This window comes from Mirounga angustirostris, unplaced genomic scaffold (assembly GCF_029215605.1).
Source record: "Mirounga angustirostris isolate CCGP_5_RB_7025 unplaced genomic scaffold, mMirAng1.0.hap1 SCAF_2, whole genome shotgun sequence".
NCBI lineage: Eukaryota > Metazoa > Chordata > Mammalia > Carnivora > Phocidae > Mirounga > Mirounga angustirostris.
Window position 1 is genome coordinate 176,646,318 of NW_026991710.1, and position 7,998 is coordinate 176,654,315.

At 40.4% G+C, this 7,998-nt stretch overlaps 1 non-coding gene across 1 annotated transcript; it reads left to right on the forward strand.

The window, feature by feature from the left end:
- The first annotated feature begins 5,987 nt into the window (after positions 1-5,987).
- On the forward strand, positions 5,988-6,060 carry TRNAM-CAU (transfer RNA methionine (anticodon CAU)). Its single transcript has one exon. It is a non-coding gene; the product is annotated as a tRNA-Met (tRNA).
- Positions 6,061-7,998: the final 1,938 nt, after the last annotated feature.

Sequence of the window (7,998 nt, forward strand, 5' to 3'; positions counted from 1 at the left end):
AAGATATTCTTGCTGGGCATAAACTTCTAGTTTGACAGTTTTGTCTTTCAGTATTTTATTTTATTTTTTTAAAGATTTTATTTATTTATTTGACAGAGAGAGAGAGATAGCGAGAGCAGGAACACAAGCGGGAGGAGTGGGAGAGGGAGAAGCAGGCTTCCCGCTGAGCAGGGAGCCCCATGCAGGGCTTGACCCCAGGACCCTGGGATCATGACCTGATCCAAAGGCAGACGCTTAACGATTAAGCCACCCAGGTGCCCCTGTCTTTCAGTATTTTAAAGATATCTTCTTGCCTACGTTGTTTCTGATGAAAAATCTGCTCCCACCCTTATCTTTGTGTCTTTTTATGTAATATCTTATCCCTATCTCTGGATGCTTTAAAATTTTCCATTTATCACTGGTTTCTTTAGAAATTTGATTATGGCAGGTCTTGATGTAATTTTTTTCATGCTTATTTTGCTTGGGGGCTGGTTGAACTTGGATCTGTGGACTCATAATTTTAATTAAATTAGGAATATTTTTGGCCTTATTTTTCTTCAAATATTTGTTCCATCATCTCTCTTCTCTCTCCTTTCCTTTGGCAACTCCAATTACACATATATCAGGCCACTTGATACTCTTCATTTTTTCAGATTTTTTTCTCTTTGGGTTTTATTTTGCTTAGTTTCTATTGCCATGTTTTCAAGTTTACTAATGTCTCCTTTTTTCCTTCCTTCCTTCCTTCCTCCCTCCCTCCCTCCTTCTTCTTTCTCTTTCTTCCTTCCTTCCTTCCTTCTTCCCTCCTTCCTTCCTTTTTAAAGTGGGCTCCACAATTCAGGGCTTGAATTCACGACCATGTGATCAAGACCTGAGCTGAGATCAAGAGTTGTTTGCTGGGGCGCCTGGGTGGCTCAGTCGTTAAGCATCTGCCTTCAGCTTAGGTCATGATCCCAGGGTCCTGGGATCGAGCCCCACATCGAGCTCCCTGCTCTTCAGGAAGCCTGTTTCTCCCTCTCCCACTCCCCCTGCTTGTGTTCCCTCTCTTGCTGTGTCTCTCTCTGTCAAATAAATAAATAAAATCTTAAAAAGAAAAAAAAAGAGCTTTTTGCTCAACTGACTGAGCCACTCAGGTGCCCCTCAAGTTTACAAATGTCTTCTTATGCAAAGTCTAATCTACTATTAATCCCATCGGATTTTCATTTCAGATGTTGCAGTTTTCATCTGTCGAAGTTCAAGTTGGGTGTGCTTTTCTGGAAATATTCTTTATGTTTATACTTAACTCCTAATATCTGAAATACAGTTATAACTACTGTTTTAATAGTCTTGCCTGATAGCTAATATTCTAATATCTATTTCAGTTCTGAGTCAGTTTTGATTGATTGATTATTCTCCTCATTATGGGTTACATTCTCCTTATACTTTCACTGTCTGGCAATCCTTGATTGGATGCCAGCCATTGTGTTATTACCTTCTTTGGATGTGAGATATTTTGTTTTCCTATAGCCATTCTTGAGCTTTGCTCTGGGAAGCCATTAAATTACTTGGAAATAGTTTGAGCTCTTCAGATCTATCTTCTGATTTATGAGGTGGATCTGGGTCAGTGTTTGGTCTGGGTCTAAATATTTCCCACTACTGAGGCACTGTCATAAGTATTCTGCCCAGTGTCCTGAAAAGTCTGATTTTTTTTCCAGGCTGACTGTAGGAACAGGCTATATTCTTGGCCCTGTGAGAGTGCTGGCTGGTTTTACCCAATCCTATCAGATTGTGTCTTCCTCGGGCATTGGGTAGTAGGAGAGTCCACCAGGCTCTGCTTGGACTCCCCCTTCTTACCCCATAGCTTGGAGACTCTCTCAAGGTAGTAAGCTGGGACAATAGTAAGGCTCTCCAAATTTGCTTCCTGTCTTTCAGAGACCAATGTCCTCCATTGCCTGATAGCCAGTGTCTTGAAAACTGTTGTGTCATATATTTTGCTTTTTGTTTGTGCATCTTTTTCTTTCAGGCAGCAGGCAAAATCTGTCCTTTTTACTCCATCTTGAATGGAATGCCTCTTTACCATGCTACTGAATGCATATTAAATGCATACTGAAACACAGTGTTTTGCTGATGGGAAAATGAGACACTGAGAAGTTAAAGGTCACAGGGACCAATCCATCCTTTAATCATGATGCTGCCTCCTGGTGGAAGAACATGTGCTTCTCACGTCTTTACAAGAGAAATTGCAATGGCATCTTTCCAACACAGCCCAATACTTGGCTCTAATTATATTTATAAATGCTAATAGGAGTTGCAATCACAATTATGCTCATCTCTCTGTTTAGAGCCAACTGTTGCAACCATTTATGGTCAGTGAGTTCAATTTATAAATTGGAATTTATTAAATCTAGCCACTTAAATATACCTCTGTTTTAGGCAGATTGCCTCTAACATTTATGACTAAAGGTATTTACTTTAAAAATGTCCTAATAAGACTTAAGCACTTAGAAAAAGTCTTTTCATCTTTATTTTTCCTTTGATGGTACAGAAAAGGAAAACATGCCTGCAGTCAGATTTTTGGTCTATTTATTAGATAACAAGGGCTCTGTGAAGCTCTTAAAAAATATTTCAGAGGATGTTTTCTTTTCTTTTTTTTAAAGATTTTACATATTTATTTGACAGGAAGATAGAGAACACAAGCAGGCAGAGCGGCAGGCAAGGGGAGAGGGAGAAGCAGGCGCTCCACTGAGCAGGGAGCCCAATGTGGGACTTGATCCCAGGACCCTGGGATCATGACCTGAGCTGAAGGCAGCCGCTCAACCAACTGAGCCACCCAGGTGCTCTGAGGATGTTTTCTGAAGAAACTGCCTAGCTCTGGCTCAGAGCCTGTATGGGAGCTGCAGAGGCATTGATTAGGAGAAAGCACATATTCTGGATCGTGGCAAACAGGAGAGTTGGCAGCCCTGTTAGGCGGTGGAAGACAATGAGGACAGGAAATTAAACACACATAAGATTTCTTTACATTTGCAGGGTGCCTGGCTGGCCCAGTAGGTAGAGCACACGAGTAAAGCACACATCTCTTGATCTCGGGGTTATAAATTCGAGCCCCATGTTGGGTGTAGAGATCACTTGAAAATAAAAAAAAAAAATAAACAAATTTCTTTATATTTTCTTTTCATACATTCATTTGGGAATCCATAAAATGTAGAAATGTTAAGTGGATTTAGAACTAGATTTAGGCAAGATTCTGAAGTGTAAATTATTCTCATTGGTAAACTGAGAACTATAACTGAGGTGGTCTTAAAAGCATTTGCTTTCTCTGAGAGTTTATGATTCTCTGATCCAGGCCTTTTGAGGCTCTAGGACCTCATGCTGGCTGGGGCTTGCTTGTGGTACCTGGCAAGACCCACCACAGGGGAGGTTGGCATTTACCAGTGTTTGATCTTCTCTCCCAGGTGTCAACATTTACCTTTTCTGTGGCCCATTTGCTCAAGGCACCATCTTCCTTGGCTAATCTGATCACCCACCACAAGGAAGTTATCACTTATATTAGAGATGAACTGTGGGGTGCAAGCAGGAGGTGTGTCCGATATTAACCAGGGTAAGGGAAGAAAACAATAGAATTCTTTTTTTTTTTTTAAATATTTTATTTATTTATTTGAGAGAAAGAGAATGAGAGAGAGCATGAGAGGGAAGAGGGTCAGAGGGAGAAGCAGACTCCCTGCTGAGCAGGGAGCCTGATGTGGGACTCGATCCCGGGACTCCAGGATCATGACCTGAGCCGAAGGTAGTCGCTTAACCAACTGAGCCACCCAGGCACCCCAACATTAGAATTCTTATTTGTATTTATTTTTATTTCATCCTTTCTTATTTACATTTTGTTTCATAATGTGCATAATATGTTAGTTACAGTACTATACATATGCCATTTAATTATATACACCTACAATAGTACATGTATCTAATATACATATATTTAATCCTAAACTTTCCCTAATTGTGTAAATCTCTTCTCTCTATGTGGTGGGTCAATGAATCTTGAGGACATCACTGTACTGTGGTTCTCTAGGCTTGCTGCGTACCTGTCACCTTGGGCTCCCCCTTGGCTGCCATCTTGGGACTTCTCATTGCTTCTTTCTTCCATTAGTGCATCTATTTCCTGGATCCCTTGTGTCCCTTTTCCTGAGTATATTTCTTCCAGTTGCTTGCCTGAAAAAAGGTAAAAGCAAGGTAAATCTTGAAAGACCTTGTATGTTTGAAAATATCGTTAGTGTAACTTCACAAGTAATTGATAATTTAGCAGGATATGGACATCACTTTCCTTCAGAAATTTGAAGGCATCGCTTATTATCTTGTAGTTTCCAGCTGCAGTTGAGAAATTCAATATTACTCTGACTCCTGATTCTTTGTATAAAACCTGTTTTATTTTTATTTTTGTATTGGAAACTGAAAAGATTTTCCCCACACATTCTCTCCAGAGTAACCATCATGCTGAATTTTAACATTGTAGCCTTTTTTTGGTGAACATTATATAGGTGAAATCACAGAATACCTACTTTTTTTGTGTCTGGCTTTTTAATTTCAACATCATATTTGTGAGATTCATCACAATACACAGCAATAATTATTCAGTCTCAGTGCCTTTTCTAACTCTATCGTATGAATAGAATGCAATTTATGTATCCCAAATGTTCATTTTGTGCATCATCTACTCTTGCTTTATGGATCTGAATATATCTTATATTAATATTAATTAAATACTTTTTTCCTTACCCGCATATAATCTTTGTTTCTTCTAACTACCTTTAAAATACAGGTTAAGTCTTTGTATTTCATTTTATATGATTTCCTCAAATGTCTGGTGATCCGTGACTTTCTGCTCATGTTTATGCATGAAGTACTAAACAGCTGATTGCTAGAACCCTGTGCTCGTGGGTGGTCTTCCTTGTAGGGTGATCTTGCTGTACTATTTTCTTAGAGGAGATTCCTGATGTTAGTACCCTTCTTTTTTTCCTCCCTCTCTTGAGCTGGTCATATTCCACAGAGAATGAACTTTTAAGCAGAAGTCCAATCCTGACTTCCAGTATTTTGGGAGCCAACTAGGGGAAAAAGCTAGAGAAGCTCTATATTGGTATGTGGGCCCATTTTCAACATGGCTCCCCACCCTCCATGGGCCTGGTCTTTCTTGTCCAGAGACCTTCTGTTTTACCCTGTAGAGAATATACTTCCAGTCTGCTCCTGGTGAAGGCAGGAGAATCTGCCTGGTGCTTGGATTTGGGGAGGCCACCTGAGGGCCTCACTATTTTTTTTTTTAACAAACTAAGTAGACCAATTTTCTATCTTTAGCTCCATCTTTACCTCCAGTTTCAGAAGTATCTGGTGCTACTCTTGAGTTTCTGGAAGCTTCTACAAAGTAAGACAGGGTTTCCATGACATTGCTTTCCATTTTCCAAGTTTTGCTATTGTCCCCTCTCTTTCTCCTTTTGTCTTTCATATTTATGTCATTCAAAATCCTTTTATTGTTATTATTTCATGAGGGCTTCAGGAAGGAGTGTCCACACGTAGGTGCACTCATTGCTCTATTTTCACTCAGAAGTCTTGTTCAATAATTTTTCAACTCAACTGTCTACACCTTGACTCTGGTTTTTCTAGAATGGATAAGTTTCCAATACCCAAGGAAGAAGTGATAGTTGTGTCAGAGTTGACAAGCGTTTAATTTTTGTTAATATTTATATGCTTATACACCTACTCTTTTAGATGGGCCTAATACATTTTGGTTCCTTTGCTTATGGCCTACAGGGAACATAATGTGGTCTTTTTGTTTTTCCAAAGTACATGTATCATGTGCTGAGTTATCTTCAAGATTACTTAGGAATCTACTGCTGCGGGAGGAGACGTGGGAAAAGAACATTTTGATGCTATTCCAAATCCACTCAATCATTGGATTCAACTACAAAGACGAGTTGATACCTTTCTCTTTAAGGAATCTGCCATTAAAGGAGGCATTATTACTCATGTCGAAGGCTAGCACCACAGCCTTCTTAGCGCAGAGGGCAGCGCGTCAGTCTCATAATCTGAAGGTCCTGAGTTCGAGCCTCAGAGAGGGCACAGCTATTTTGCTGTGCTATAAAAGGGTGTTCGAAGAAAATAATAAAAACTTTCAGCAAAGGTGCTTAGAGGCTCCCTGTGGCCAGGCAGATACAGGGATGCCCCCCACAAAGGCATCGGTGGGTAAATGTCCAATCTGCAGGCAGATCATTCAACCTCATTCAAAACAGAAGGGATGCAAGCCACAGCCAAAAGGAAGTTGTCTGCTCTCCCAAGAATGAAAAAAAAAAAAAAAAGTGGGAGTTTTGAACTTAAAAAAACAGCTCCAAATCTCAGGTCTGCCACTTCTTACCAGTGACCTGGAACAAAGTTTCTGTTCTGTTCTGTTTTGTTTAACTTTTAGAGGCTCATTCCTTATTTGTAAAATGGGAATAATAACACCTAACTGCCAAGGTGAGTTGAACACATGAAATGATACGGATATATTACAGTCAATGTAAGATACTTATCCCAGATTTTGGCAGGTAGTGAGTGGTCCTGTAACTGATGTTCTCAGTGTAAGGAGAGAGATGCAGAGAAGGGCACTGGGGTATTTTTCCTTTAGAAAAGGGTTACCTGCATTGCCCAGAGATGACAAGGTGTGGTATTGTTGTCCAGGAGCTGCACGTCTCTTCAAAGAGAATGATGATGCAGACACTGCAGAACCCCAGCAAAGCACCTGACGGCTGACACAGACACGCCGGCATCAGAAAGGGTCACTGAACACAAGCGCACAAACACAAATGCACACCTTGCCGGGCTGTGTGCGCAGAGTCCCTCCACTGCACGGTGTTTTCAACACCAGAACCAAGAAGGCAATGTCAAGATGAAATAAATGAAACGTTAAGGATTCTGAGTGGGGTGATTCTCTAAGCAGGGCCCCAATCTCCCACTTCACTTTTCTCCTCAGGGCCTCTTAGGGTGCAATTTCTGGTAATGTCCCTACGCTCGCCTCAACCCTCTTCTTGACTTGTCCTACGTTCCATATTTAACAAGAATGGTCACGGGCGCCTGGGTGGCTCAGTTGGTTAAGCGACTGCCTTCGGCTCAGGTCATGATCCTGGAGTCCCGGGATCGAGTCCCGCATCGGGCTCCCTGCTCGGCAGGGAGTCTGCTTCTCCCTCTGACCCTCCTCCCTCTCATGCTCTCTGTCTCTCATTCTCTCTGTCTCAAACAAATAAAATCTAAAAAAAAAAAAAAGAATGGTCACTTGGGTTTGACAGTGGATAAAAGCACGTGAGGGGATAATCTTGATATGTACCTTTCAAGGAGATAAAAATAGTGAGATAATAGATGAGCTATCTATCTCATTTTTTTTAAATAAAAAAATTTTTACTTCAAAAACTAATTAATGTACTATATGCTGGCTAATTGAACAGAATAATAAAAAAAATAAAAACAAAATAAAAACAAAATCTACCAAAAAAAAAAAAGTTGTGCCATCATGGTGATGTGTATTCTCTCTCCCCCTCTTTTTTTTTTCTTTTGTGGCCATATCATCATTAATTTCTGTCTGCAGAGTTCACCAAGTTCAAATTTGACCACTTTCCCCTGACCGCACCATACGTTTTCTTAGTTGTTGCTATAATTTCATTAGCTATTCTAGAGTTTGGAAGGAAATGGTTCTCCAAGAATGACTTCTCATGACAGAACTTGCAAGGTACAATTACCCTGAACTTTGAGATTGGGACGGTATATATTCCATTGGAAGACACACAACGGAATATTATCCAGTTGTGACAAAGAAGGAAGTGTTGCCATTTGCCACAACATGGATGGAACTTGAGGGCATAATGCTAAGTAAGACAAGTCAGATAGGGAAAGACAAATACTGTACGATATCACTTATATGTGGAATTTTAAAAAGGTAAACTTGGTAAAAACAAAGAGCAAAATGGTGGTTAGCAGGGGGTGGGGCTGGGGGATCCGGGGGATGTCATTTAAGTGTACAAACTTTCA